Source organism: Sinohyriopsis cumingii, chromosome 8 (assembly GCF_028554795.1).
Source record: "Sinohyriopsis cumingii isolate HCF-2022 chromosome 8, ASM2855479v2, whole genome shotgun sequence".
In the NCBI taxonomy this organism is placed as follows: domain Eukaryota; kingdom Metazoa; phylum Mollusca; class Bivalvia; order Unionida; family Unionidae; genus Sinohyriopsis; species Sinohyriopsis cumingii.
The window spans coordinates 8,268,139-8,284,059 of NC_142968.1; positions in this window are offsets into that span (position 1 = coordinate 8,268,139).

Genomic DNA, 15,921 nt, shown 5'->3' on the forward strand with positions numbered 1-15,921 from the left:
GCTGAGCAAACGCCGCCTTCGATGGCTGAGACACGTCCGACGCATGGAGGATGGAAGGCTGCCAAAGGACATACTATATGGACAACTGGTCACTGGCAACAGAAGAGTCGGCCGCCCCTCACTCCGTTTCAAGGATGTATGCAAGAGGGACATGAAGGCATGCAGCTTTTCACCCGATGCCTGGGAAGAGCTGGCCGAGGACCGAGGCACCTGGAGACTGACGGTAAACAGTGGCATATCAGTCGCCATTGCGAGTAGAGGCCAGTTGGCGGCAGAGAAACGTAAGAGAAAGAAGAACGCGGCAACAACCACAGTAACGCAGACTTCCCAGTATGTCTGCACCAACTGCAATATGGACTGTCACTCACGTATAGGCCTGCACAGCCACAGCAGACGATGCCAACGGAGACAGACAACACCTCAAGGGCGCTATTCGCATGGTCTTTCGAGACTGAGTCGCCAATGATTATGATGATGATATATATATATATATCTCAGGTGTATCACTAACCAGAAAGATCACGCCCGACCGGTTTTAAAGATAAAAAGTTGATTTTGCCAGGTCGGGTGTGAAAGAGGAGGCAGGGGAAACATGATACAATGGCTGTGGAGAATCCCGACTCGGTAAAATCTTACCCGGTTGAAGAGTTATCTGCCCTACCATTACTAAGGAAAACATGATATTTATCTCATGGCATCCGGCTGCTCACGAGAATTCGATTCCACAGCTACCTACAAATGTTGGAGTGTCGTCACTCCAACCGACGTGAACATCGACTATAACATCAGGATCACATAATAGCCCCAAATTCGGAGGACATTGCATGAAACAAATACCCTGACGGAGGCATGTAATACAATATACAGTTCAAGTGCGAATACAACGGTATGCATGGCACATGTACGCACATGAATTGATTTCGTTATGTATGAGATGCTTTCATAGGAATGATTGTAAGACATTATTATTACGATAACCACGTTCATATATGAATATGTCTCTGACACGAATAATTACACCGGATTATAAAATTGAGAGTTCCTCGTAGTTTAATGCATACTGCATATAAATGACTTAAAATGTTATGTTCAACTATAAAAGGTCTAACGTGGAACAAACTATTATATCCAAAATTATGGCGTTATCAGGCACATAGCTTACTTTCTAGAAACTTCTGAATGAATTCCAAATCGTTCAATATATTAAAGAATTTCATCACATAGTAGTGATAGAAAGAAATAATGTTTTTTAAGGATTGCAGAAGCACGTCACAACTCCCAGCCACTTTTTCTAACTCAGTACAACAAATTCAATTTCTACTAATATCTCGCATTTTGGGCTTACATCTTGTATCAAAGCAATATTGAAGTCATTTTTTGACTGAACATAAACAAATGGCTAAATGTTTGATAATATTAAAGAAAACACATGTCCAAGTGAAACAAATAACCCGATAATAGTGTACAACAAAAAAACCTTGCCTAATATTGCAAGCAAAAGCTTCAAAATCAAACAGGGTCAAGTACTCACTGGAACTTTGACGGAGGAAAACTGAATATCAAAATCGGCATTTGTACCATTGATATTGATGTTGGTTCCATGTTATTAAGCCATTTCGTTAGAGTAAAATGGAAAGGCATGATGTCTGTGCCTACAAATCAAACAAGAGTAATAACACCAGTAAATTGAATGGATACCGATAAAAGTCAGATTGAATGGATACCCAAGACAAAGTCAGATCTGAGATAGATCTTTCTAATGAACATCAAATCACTTTTTTGAGTTCAGGCTATAACGTCCTCCTAAAGATGTTGTACAGATGTACAATTCAGACTATAAAATCCTTTTAAATCGGTTGTACTGATATAAAATTCTGATAATAAAGACCTCCTAAAGAGATTGTACGGATATAAATTTCATGATATACAAAAGGACTTACGGACGATTGCGGACTATAAAGAATATTTAGTGGGTTCATGGAGACGCATTTTCCGTCTTGATGGACCCAAAATGTTAAAATATTATAAAATACCATATAAACGAGATAAGCGTCCGCAAGAATTTATCTTCCTTATTATTGTATATCTCTTCGTCTCTTTATTTCCTGAAGAAAAATACCAATATATTTGTGGTTGCAACTACGTAATGCCCGCTGAAAAATAAAGGCAAAATCTTTCCAAGAAAGCTGACATAACTCATTTAATTACACAAAATCTTATACCCTCATCTAAATTGAAAATTAAAATACGTACCTAACTGTTTCCTTGCGGACTGCGGTTCATTTTTAATTGTACTAATAATACTTGATCGCAAGAACGTCTAAGTCTAAAACTCCTAAAAACAAATGTATTTAAAAATAAATTATATGGTGTTAAAATACAATCATGCTATAAAAATATGCCTACAAATTATCAGATTATAGTTGCCTTGATGAACTCGCTTTTATATCATATGATACAAATTTCCGTTTAAAGCAAGTCTGGCAAATATGGCAAATAACGTGTGTACATTCCCCAACCCGACATGAACGGACAAACGGACAGAACCAGATTAGAATGTCCAGCTTGCAAACCCTAGCACTTAAACAATCCCACCATGATAATTTGATAAGTGTAACGCAAATAGCAAAGCATCCGTGTTGATATCAGTGATTTTATACAATGTCTGTCGCAACAACATGTCTGCATAAATTCGTCCTGAATAGTAAACCATCTATGATAAAAATATATACATGTTAAATTGTTCGAATTTAAACCGTAATTGCCTATGTCAGGTGCACTGTATACTCATCCCAAGCTGCACAAATAACTGATATAAAATTTTCAGGAGTGTACTTATCAATTATGTATAAATACATTATAGATACACACACACACGCGCACACACACACACACACACACACACACACACACACACACACACATATATATATATATATATATATATATATATATATATATATATATATATATATATATATATATATATATAATCTTCCTTTTTTATTTATTTCATTAACTCCTACTTATATAAATTTGTTAGTTTTTTTTCTTGACTATGAAGAGCAGATGTTGAAAAACTATTTCCTAAAATGCGACATTAGCAATTTCTAGAATCCCACGTCATAATGTATATCATTCCCGGGACTTTACGATAACATGAATTAGTTTCCTAAACTGGACCCTCCATAATATCTTAACAAGGACATATTTGAACGTATATGTGTTTAGTAATTTGAGATATGAACGATTCTTAGTATTGGGTGTAGATAGGACAACGCACGAGCAGTAGGGTGGTTGAAATTACGTATGATATGAACTCAGATTTCTTACTGGTATTGATAAGACTAACTATGAAAATGCTTTACCTTATAGGTAACCACTCTAAGGATATGATAGTCTCCCCTATACCCCGCGTAGCCACTCCCACCCCACCCCACCCCCCTGCCAGGGCGGCCCGATTCTAAATAAACCAATGATTATTTCAAGTATAATAGCTGACTTGTACAAATTATTAACTGGAGATACCTTATCCAATTACATTTGCCTATTAACATGCGTTGGGACAAACACTTGTACATGGATCACACTGGTAAGCAAAGAAAAATGTGGGAATATATGCATAAATTAAAACTTAAAAATTAAAGCTACTTCGCGGGGTTAGGGATGGGGTGTAACTGAACCTTGCATGGAATTGGATATTGGTGCAATTTGCGGGATTGTGGGTCGTACAATTTGTACGTTCACGCTTTGGGAAGGAAACAAAAACGCTAGCTGCGTAAAGATTTTCTGTGCAACTATCAGCTATATATATTTAAAAGTTTTAAAACCTTTTATCCGCTAAGATATACTTATTCATAAATTCACATGCACAACATTCACGTGTAGTGCATGAAAAGTACAAAGCAATTATAATTACGCCAGGATTAGTATTGCATTGCTGCAGCTGTGGGAGAAACTCAACCGTCAACAAACGGCCCGTGGAATATTTGCTCGGTTTGCGACTCTAGAGCAATCAGTGGAGATCGTGAGGGATGAAGAATAAGTCCCCTTTGATTCTGACAAGGTAGAGCTCGCCCTGCGCCTATTATAAAAAAATGTAGACCTTTACTGTCACCTTCGTAACTCCAAGTAAGATTTTGAAGTTGAAGGCACTGAATACGCCTTTAGCAAGTTTTCGAAGACCATGATATTATGGAGACATTGGAGACCATGATAGTATACCGTGATATTATGTATGCCGCAATAGTCAAACGTTTTCCACTGTTCCGATACTCGATTTTTTTTTACTTCGCATCAAATTTATCATTCAGGATGATAGGAGTGATTAGGAGGAGGAGGTGGAATAAACGGTAGTACACAAGACTGACCTAGTGAAGACAGGATAGTGCAAGAAGAAACAGGTGCTTGAAATCACGCGTGATACAAAACCTAGGCTTCTTCTTTGTACTGACAAGCCTTCCTCTTAGAAGGCCTTCCTTATGACTGCAGTACTGTACCGCCTCAACCCCACTGAAGGAACCGACCTGGACAGCATCACCCCTTTGAGTGACGTCAACCATGACTTATTTAATTGGAATGGCATGTCAACTAGATATGTGCAAGCATTGCCAACGTAGTCGATTTGAAAACAAATCTGACTCGTGTAATTATCTTAAAAGATAGAGCCTGCCGTGACATGTGTAGTAGCGGCAAATATAGTATCGATTGTGGAGGGGTAGAGCTTATAGTACACCGGCCACGCTTAAATATCCCCTTTACATGGCTGTGAGCTATGCAGCGTTGATTTGAGGGCGGTGACTAGGATGCCTTTCAGAAGGCGAATCAAAGTTAGTTTGAGTTATTGGCGGAGGAACAGACACAACATTAGATCCTAAACTTGTGAAGCAGTTTATGCTGGTTGACGGTCAGAAACCGGGATAAGCACATCCACATTACCAGGTCTGCAGCAGGTACACAGATAACCACGACGAGTTGGGTACCAAAGTATTTAGCGTGACCTCCCTCTCCACTAGTACTACTCAAGAGCGAAAGAGTTACAATCCTACCCCCGAGGTCATGTCGGAGGACATCTAAAGCACATGAGTCAAGTTTGAAAATGGAGGTCTTTGAAAAAGTCCTTATGACTACAAGATGTGTGAGCAAGGAGTCTTGACATGGTCGCCTGGTAAAACTGCAGCTTCATGAGCATGGAAGAGTGTGCCCCATACTTTGAACAGTTCGTACATTTTGCAACGAAATGATCCTGATAGCTGTTAACATGTAACTCACCCAAGATCTTGTGAGATTCACAGCACGCTCTTTGTTATTTGCTCCTTACTGCCACCAAGTTATCCCCGCATGGTTTACATGCAGCGTCTAAAGAAAATGTAGATGTCCCCCCTGCTATGCTGAGGTTTAATAGCATGGCTAGTGTGCTCACGCGCCTCGAAGTGATCAAAGCCATTATTTCCTGCAAGAAGCAGACTAAAGTATGGCTGCCGGAGGACAAGGCAATTGATCGGATTGTCATACCATCGATAGTGCAGACGGATGCAAACACATTAAACACAGGTTGTTTATCGATCAGGTTAATATAAATCATTTCTTGCACACCTGCCCCAAAAGCAATTTCCGCGTTGGTTATGACAATAATCCCCTTGAAGTACCTGACTAATGAGAAGGATGCGCTTCGCGAGCATGTACAAAGGATTAACCCATCTAGACCTAATGAGCCGCCCCTGTGTTCAGAGACTATGACAACAAATGCAGCACAAAATCCTTTAGTGACATGTTAAGAATGAAAAGATCTTAATACCCAAGTCCGGACATTGAAACTGGCGCCTAATTTAACGGTTCCTAGGTCCTACGATTCTCTGGCAACCCTTCCTATCTCAACGGTGGTTGAGACTGTGACGAGAAGACACGAGGAATAGCTTTGCTCTTTATTGTGATGAGTGAAAATGCAGTCCATTGACACATTTGGACCACTATTGTTGACCACTGCGTCGATGACGAGACCCTTTGAGACCTTAGTAAGAAACTTCGTATCAAATCTGACAGGGATGAGTGTCAGGAGAAGCACATTACCCTCCCCCTGTCACCACTGGAGTTCCTTTCTGAAGGAACGGAAGCCCGTTTACATACTCGTCATTTCCTTAACGGCGGTGGATGACAGTACCTACCGACTCTAATTCAAACGACATAAAAACAAATTCAAGACTCCGGACATAGTGGTTTCACTACCGTTCTACCTAAAAGATAGCCGGGCCAAAGTATCCTTGCTGAAGTTTCAGGGACAAGCAAACAGAGAGAGCCTGTGTTTAAGATGATGTCATGGTGATGGTGAATAGCATTTGACATCATTCTGTCTTTTCAGAGCCGATTCATCAACCATTATTTCAAGAATGCTCTTTGATTCGGTGTATCCAATGTAAGTGAAGTCATCCTGAAGATTACAGACAGCTATTTGGAAATGAATGGTGTGTACTGAAAGGCAAGAGTGCTTGCATAGGGTCTTAGTCTATGGACCGGCAGTAAGAATACTCTTTGAAGACGAACAGAGAAGCATTAACGCATGTGTGTTTGTGTTAACCCTGTTGTGTTAACCAAATACACTGACCTTTTTCAGGGATATACAAATTTCTCAAAAACATAGACACTACTCAGTCATTGTCAATCTATGTTTTTTATATTTCTGCATGTATTTCATAACAGTAGCTAGGAATATTTATTTTGTCCATTTCATCTTTAGTTGCCTTTGTTGTATTTGAGTCTTCTATTTAATTTTGCATTTATAGCCCTCATTATGTACGAATAGAGCAGCACTTTTGTTCCCCTCTCGGACGCGTCCAACTATTTCAGTCCTTCTTCGTGTGTGGTGCAGGATTGAGAAAAAAATTTACCCAGACACACAGGGCCTTAACATATCTTTATCGTTTCCGTTGTCCTATTCGCAAGAACACAAGTCTGATTCTGGACATATGGATATACATATATATATACATACACACACACACACATATATATATATATATATATATATATATATATATATATATATATATATATATATATATATATATATATATATATATATATATATATATATATATATATATATATATATATATGGATGTGACCCAACAAAGAAGGTAAAATTAATTTTGTACGATAACATCTTTTTCGGCAAAGCAATCGAAAATAACAAGGAAGATAATGCCATGATATTTTTGAACAGCGCATCAGGCGTAGTAAAAATGAAAACTGGATTTGAAGCAGGTGGAAGCAGAATTTTAAATCAACCTCATACATTCGTGGGAAAGTTTGGCATTAGAGAGACGCTCTTTGGACAGCAGCAAACGCGGATTGGACCCCAGAGATCGAACAAGTTCATGAATGGCATGATTCCATAGAATACTCAGTGATTTAAGCAGAAAGAGAAAGTGGTCATGTACACGTGGTGTCATACAACCAAGGTTTTTGTACGCACAGACAAAATATTAGTGCTGTGCAAAAGAAAAGTAAAAAAGAGCACCCATGCACAAGTTGCCAGGCAGTACGCTCGTGTCGGTCGCAGTAAATGCTGCGAAGTCTCAGCATTAGCTCTGTCGCTGGTGGCCAATTTGTGGACGGTAAGGCTCCTGGCTTAACCAGAGATCAAACAGCGGCGGTGTAAGTGAGTGTGTGTGTGATTTGGATTTTTAACATAGCTTTAAAACAAAATCAGTCATATCGCTACGATGTCTGCAGTGGAACAGTTTATAGTGATGTCTAGCACTGGGGCATTATGCCAGAGATGCCCCACCCAGTCACATTATCCTGACACGAGGCCGACCAGTCCTACCACTAACGTCTTAAAGCTGAGCGCCAAGCGAGGCAGCTGTTAGTACCATTTTTGCAAGTCTTTGGTATGACTCGGCCGGGGATCGAAACCACGACCTCTCGCATCCGAGGCGGATGCTCTAATCACTATGCCACCGGAGAGGTCGCGGCGGTGTAAAGGATCCGCTTGTAACAGACGGGTAATTTCCGCCCCGTTTCGCCTGACTAACCCTCTCGACAAAGTACTTATTTATCTCTACCACAACGAGGATGAACTTGGTTTTTTCGATGCTATCATCACGCAGTGATATCAATTCAACACTGCTGATAATGTTAAGCTTTATATCTACAGAGAGGGGAGGACCACTGTATTGTTTTCTGGCCTTTGTTTAGCAGCTTTAATTATGGCAGCTTGAAGGCAAAAACCGTGATAGAAAACATTGTTGCGGCACATCTTAGTACAAACATGAGGGTTTCCCAACAACAGTGTTTTTGCTCCCATAGACGGTCTCCGCTCCGACGCCCGTGGCCCCTGCAAATCAGCATCTGTCATATGCTGGCCCTTTTCAAACTTTTGTAGACAGCTCGCAGAAGGTGCTTATTTTTTCCATGCTAAAGGCCCATCGGAGCAGGAGGATGCCGAGGCTTCAGGCGCTTTCATATTTCACTGAGTGTGAATAATAAATTAAGCATATATGGATATATGTTGTACACAAATGCCAAGGCTATCTTTCGCTTTTGCCCGTAAACGTGGGGTACTACTTTCTTCGTTAACATGAAATATTACAGTGTTATTTATGATAAAACATCCTTGCTCCCATTGTCAACGCAAAATAGTAACATCACCGTGGCATTAGTGTTAAAAACAAGCACATTTTCCTAGAGGAATGTGACACTGCTGCCCATATGCTCCCCCGAGACTGCGATCACCATTACGAGAGCACATCAGGACAAGTATAGATTTCGACTTCCCGAGGAAATGTTTTAACCTTTGGCACATCTCTTTCGAGAGATTTGATAATAGGATTTTGAATTTTGTACTGTATTTCTTTCCTGAGTACGCCATTTTCAACTTCACCGACTAAGATTGGCAGTGGAGCTGGAAATCAGTAAAACCTGAGGATGTTCCTTGTACGTCTGTGGAGGCTGATGACTGTGATGTGTCCACCTCGATATTTAGTCCCTGTCTTTCTGCATGCCACCGCCGTCTGCATTTCGACGAAGATTTATAGGTGTTCCGTTTTTTGTTCTAGCGTAAGCTTGGCAGCTGATTTATTTGCGGGGCCATTTCCGTGCCAATCATTTCATACTACGTCTGCACCGCAGAGGCCTGTATTTGTCTGCCACCAAAGCGGCAGGTAGCGTTGGTTACTCAAATGATGTTGACAAAACTTTACCGACACCTGCTCCGATCACGCGAACCGGCATACCCTCATCGCAATCCAGCTACTCGCTGGAAATTGACACCAGAATGGTTTTACTTACAGTTGCCACCAAGAGCTCCTAAAGTGATGTTGAGAGAGTCGTTGATTCTTTAGCAGCGCAAAGTAATGTGTCCATTTTTCCTCGCGAGGGGTTCTGACTGGTCCCTCCATATCTAACGTCCAGTGGCGAACACGGTTTTGCCAGTCTCACCAGGAGCTCCTCTTTTGCACTATTAAGGCGCTCAAGATTGTCACTGCCTTTTAGGACGGAATCTAATCTGAACATGTACTTCCTCAGACAATAGAACGATCCCATCGGCGTTGCAGAAAGTAAGACGTGAGTGATCGGATAAACATGAATACGACGGAAACTCGGATACTGTTGTTGAGGCAGAGAACCAATCCCTGTTGCTATACCCGATCCAGAAAACGAGATGGCGTATCTTACCGATTGTAACCGAATTGCAATCTGACAAAGTCGCTATCACGACGTCCATGCTCATTGGTACTGGTATCAAGCCCATGACCTGCACAACTATGCATAAATTCAAAGTTTTCTGATGTCTTCCAATTTTTAACATGGCACTAACAGAATACATGTTTAAGTTGAAATTTACTATCGATATAGTCAACACCTGTGTCAGGGTTTTGTTAACTATGCTTTCCGCAAATTTATTTAAGTGCTGACATTTTATGGTTCATATTTTCCAATTTTCATTGTAAGATATTCAGTGCGGTCGAAATGCATTTCAAGCATTTATCTTTTTTTAAATCAGACTCAGTCATCAAACAGAGCATTCAACACAGTATCAATGTTATTCAAGATAGATCTAAAAGTTCTTGCATAATACAATTGTGTCTTTTTCTCTCTCCTTTTATTTGATAATTTTAAATCCCTACGTATATTGTTGAGAACCAGCTGTACGTGTACCGAGTTAAAACGTTTCAATTCATGGCTATATATTCTTTGTGAGTTGTTCAATTGATTGAAAGTACGTAATATTCCTCATTGTTACCATCTTTAAATATTTATGTGTTCTTTGTGAGTTGTTCAGTTGATTGAAAGGACGTAAAAAATCCCTCATTGTTACCATCTTTAAATGTTTATGTGTTCTTTGTGAGTTGTTCAATTGATTGAAAGGACGTAAACTTCCTCATTGTTACTATTTTTAAATGTTTATACGTCCTTGTGAGTTGTTCAATTGATTGAAAGGATGTAAACATCCCTCATTGTTACCATCTTTAAATGTTTATATGTTCTTTGTGAGTTGTTCAATTGATTGAAAGGATGTAAACATCCCTCATTGTTACCATCTTTAAATGTTTATATGTTCTTTGTGAGTTGTTCAGTTGATTGAAAGGACGTAAACATCCTCATTGTTACCATCTTTAAATGTGTATGTGTTCTTTGTGAGTTGTTCAATTGATTAATACGACGTAAAATTCCTCATTGTCACCATCTTTAAATGTGTATGTGTTTTTCGTGAGTTGTTCAATTGATTGAAATTACGTAATATTCCTCATTGTTACCATCTTTAAATGTTTATATGTTCTTCGTGAGTTGTTCAATTGATTGAAAAGACGTAAATATCCTCATCGTTACCTACTGTGAATGTTTATGTGATAGTTACATTTTCTGGAAGGTTTTGTTCGTGTTTCGCTTGAAGATGCTGAATTATTCTTTGTTATATTTAATTGCTTTGTTGACCTTGTTGTCATCTTTGTGAAATAAGCTTCAATCCAATTATGTCAGCCGTGTCCTTGATCTGCTTATCCACCAATTGTTTTCCTCATATTCTCTAACTTGTGTTTCATACTTGTCAGCTCTGGATGTCGCCTTTTCTAGACCTCTTGTCGTCTTTAACGATTTTAATTCTTCTCTCAAGTCACCATTATTTCATTTTCCTGTATCCATTGTCTGCTAAAAAAAATTTCAATTGTTGATTCGTATTTTTAACTCATCTGATGTTATTGTCTTGAAAGTTTCAGTATCTACTTGCCTGACCTCATTTAGATTACTGATTCACAATTTTCATATGTACAAAGCATTGAAAATTACAAAGGAAAATTTGGTGATATTTGACAGAACATATATAATGTCGATTCTTATTTTCAACATGTAAATATATAACAACAAATTTATAATTTTAATACATTGGTGCATCTTGTGTCGGTCATTAAACTATTATATATTTTTAACTTAGTTTCCATTAGTTCATCAGTGTATTTGTGTATTCATTACTGCTAGTTCGTCCATATATTTTCGTATTAATTTCTACTAGTTAATCCATGTATTTGCGTATTTATTTCTACAAATTCATCCATGTATTTGTGTATTCATTTCTACTAGTTCATCCATGTATTTGTGCATTCATTTCTACTAATTCATCCATGTATTTGTGAATTCATTTCTACTAATTCATCCATGTATTTGTTTATTCATTGCTGCTAGTTCTTCCATTATCATTTTCTTTTTTCCAATGATAATATTTTTGATTGAATTTGACAGAGCAATCTATCTGTAATATTATGTAAACTCCAGTTTATTTTTATTTGCTTTTTAATCTCTTTGTTTCAGGTATATAAAATAATATGGCCATTTATTTCTAGCATGCATTTCAAACATTTATTTTACTCCTAGCTATGTGAAGGTAATAACGACATTACTTGGAGATGATTCAGCAAAATGTACTTTCTACACTCTAGCATGCCGTCAATTAAATTAGCTAGTAATTAGCAAGTAATTATTTTATAATTTACCGAAACAAAAGTAATATTTACTTAATTTGGTATGCCCTATTCCGTAACGATGCGTGGTATTTAGTGAATATATGACGTATTGCATTGCATGCGTAACAAATGAATCGATTAATCACAACAAATACAATTCACGACAAGAGCATAGAAGAGATAAAAAATGAATTGGGGAAAATTCAATAAAGAATTTAAATCATTATTATGGTTTTCTTATTTAGGAATTATTTAAACGATGTTCTTTATGAATGAGTTTGTAGAGCCAAATTCGTGTTTACTGAACTTAAAGTCGATGTATCAAAAATAGAAACAGTCTATGCAAAAGCACTTGCTAACTTATCCATGCGAACACAGTTCAGTGATGCTATGAAAATGTTACGAAACAAACAGCATCATCAACATCCTATATCATTCAACACTGGACACTGTTTTCATGAACTATTAATGAATTGTTCAAGTTGATTGTGCTTGTGGGATTTGCTGAAATAACCGAGAAAATCTAATTATTTCCGGGTTATTTTGGCTGATACAATTGAACCTTAATAATTTGTCTAACATCTAATTTCTGACTCTGCAGATAATCACATGTTTCAAATACGTTGTCTGTATTTTTAGACTATATGGTTTTGCAATGTGAATAGGGTAGCAATGATGTGGCCAATTCGGATAACTCGTTACTATCTTCTCTCGTCTATTATTAGTAATCAGGTCGTTAGCAAATTAATTTGATGGTTCTCTTGCAGTATAGTGTTTGAACACATTTTCTACATTTGCACCACCCTCAACAGAATTAATTTTATAAAATGAATATCATGTGCGATTTACCTTACCACTTCAGTATTAAGCGGTTTCTGTATCGTTGTTAAGGCTTGATTTATCGTTGCTAAGGCTTGATTTATTTGATTTATCTTTGTGATCTTCTGCATAAATGCTTTTGGTGCTTTTGAAATATTCGGGAAATTGAAACAGTATTTCTTATATTTATTTATTTTCTCGTTTAATATATGTACTTGACAAGTTTTACAACTTCATAAAATTGTGCGTTAATGTGATAAATCTATAAAAAAAATTCACCATCTTATTTTTTGTACCTCAACCGCCATTTTCAAGTACACAAGCTTGTTTTCTCTCCTTCCAGCTCAGAAAATTAGATCTTGGTTTCTCGTATGTGAACATATTTTACTATTATATAATCTAATTGTTTCTGTTTCGGAACGAAGAGTGGTTTTCACTCCTTCAGCCATCTAGAGGGTCTTTAGTGCGCACTAATCCCTCTTAGTTTCACGCCATAGAGTAATTTTATAGAAACGTAACCGATTATAACTTCAAATAATAAGCTACATTTTGAGTAACCATTCCAATATGTTCCTTCTATCAGTTTCTCCAAGACAGCACAAAATTTAAAATCCGATGTCGAATATAAGCATGCTGTAAAATAATCAAATTCAGTATGCCAAGTGAAATATCTTTACATATGAAACAAACATTGTTTCTGATAAAAACCGTGCCATATAAAGACCAGAAGACGTGCAGGCTATACGGTAAACAAAACTGCACCAAACTCACACAAGTCATTATTTCAGAAAGCTCCATTTTACAGCTTGTAACTTTCTTTAATGATGATATGAGTGTGAATGTGTCAAAAGCTAAACATAGGCCAGTTATAGTATATACAAGCAATGGAATAGATAATTAATTAACTTTGTACGTTACACAAAAATGAAAATGAGAGAGGCGTTGAACTGCATACAGATTTTGAAAAATATCTACAGCTTAATCTGAGGGCGAATTCCAACGTTTACCTGAAATCCGTACATGGTAGAATAAAGCAATTAGATTGACTATGTTTTTCTGCATGCAGGCTACCACGTCCTTATTAAAGTCCCTATCGTACAACTTTAAAGAGCATGATAATGAAAGCGAGGCTAAGTCTGAGCTATATATAGTACTATGAGAGATGTATTGAAGATCAGACATAGTCGCCAAGGTTCTGATACAATCATCCATCAAAACTGTTACTATCCAATTCTCAAACCATTGTAGTCAAATGGAAAAGCTATTGTTTTTTTGCCTCGCTCAAAAGTCAGTGCCTAGCATTTAAGAATTTGTATATTTTCTTTTTGTAGTCTTTCATGATCTGAGAAAGAAACATTGTGTCATTTTAACAAACAGCATTATCGTAATATTCTGATTTTGCTAAAGAGGGTCGATTAATATCTATCACGTGACCTTTAATATTTTCATTATATATATATATATATATATATATATATATATATATATATATATATATATATATATATATATATATTGTTGTTGTAGTTTTTGTAGGGATTAACGCCATTTTTCAGCACACGATAGGCTATACATGGCGGCCAGTATTAATGGTGGAGGAAGAACCGGGGAAATCCCCGGAAAGAACCACCGACCCTCGAGAAGCTACTGGCAAGCTTTCTCACATACCCATATTGGCCGAATCCGAGACTCGAACCTACGCAAACATAGGTGAGAGGGCAGTGATCCGTAACGGACAGCGCTTTAGAGCACTCGGCCACGTATATATATATATATATATATATATATATATATATATATATATATATATATATATATATATATATTATTCAAAATTATAAAACGCATTTAGATTGATTATAACACGAGATTAAAAACAAGATGTTATTAGATCAAACTCAAGAAAATACAAACACTGCAGTTCTTCTAATTTTATTGTTTTTGTCAGCGACTATTACACGTTTTAGAACTAATATTGAAAGAAACAAGGTCACAGAATTCAAGTGAATTTAAATGAGTGTTTCATTTTCGGACGACGTGCTAAATATATTTCAAAATTGACTTTATTCTGTTAAATTATTTTTGTTAATAGACTTTAGTAAAATATGACATTCTAAGGGAAAATAAACATCGTTTGTTCATACCAATGTATCACTGTTCCATTGTATAGGGAAACAAAAACAGGAAACATTCATAATGGAGTCTGGTAGTTCATAAAGGTCATCTCCATAGCAAAGTTTTCAGAAGTCGTACAATCATCCCAAACAACATTGAATGTAGAGGAATTTATACAGCACACTGTTTGCAAGTCACAATTATTCAACAGCAAAGGCCCTGGATTCGAAATGAGGCAGGTCAGGAATATATGATGCACTAGGAATGCAACAGAGGAGTGCTTCGTATCTCAAAAAAGGGAGACTTTTTCGACTTCACTTCTAACAGATCTACTTAATCTGCCATCATCCTTGAACAAGCTAAGCTTCCATTTACTTGTAGATCTACCATTATTAAACACCAAGATAAAGAAAATATGTCATACGTCGCCCCAATGATTTATTACTCATTCTCACCTTGCAAATACAGTTTTCACATGGACCAGTATATATTATGAGTATAATCATGCAGTCGTATAAACCTGAGCTGTTTCCAGATTCCTCTCATGACAGATTGATTTATATATTCATGCTATCTACTTATGTGCGTTAAAAATATTTGCAAACAATCGTTAAAACATTAGTTCTTATAATTCTTTTGTTTCATTGTTATTGTTGTGCTTAATTGCAACTATAAGAATTGCACTCCCTATTTTACAGGCTTTGTGAAGCTTCAAATTCGATTGCAGTACGCACGAGTAGCTACGGCCGTTTGTGTGTCGAGTTTCAGTTTCTCGTGGCTTCATGAATCGTGCGACCTGTGAAGCTCGGTTCTTAAAGTACCTTAATTTGTTCGTACCCACAGTTTTGAAGTATGGATGAAAATGTAACACAATCAACAGTCCCAATATAACAACATAACCTATTTTATAATTGCAAATAATTATGTGTTTAAAATGTCCCAGAGTAATTAAATGTGTGAACTGATTGCGCAACAACCATGTAAAAAAGGGATCCTTCTTTTAGGTAAATAATGTCACAGAACAAACTAA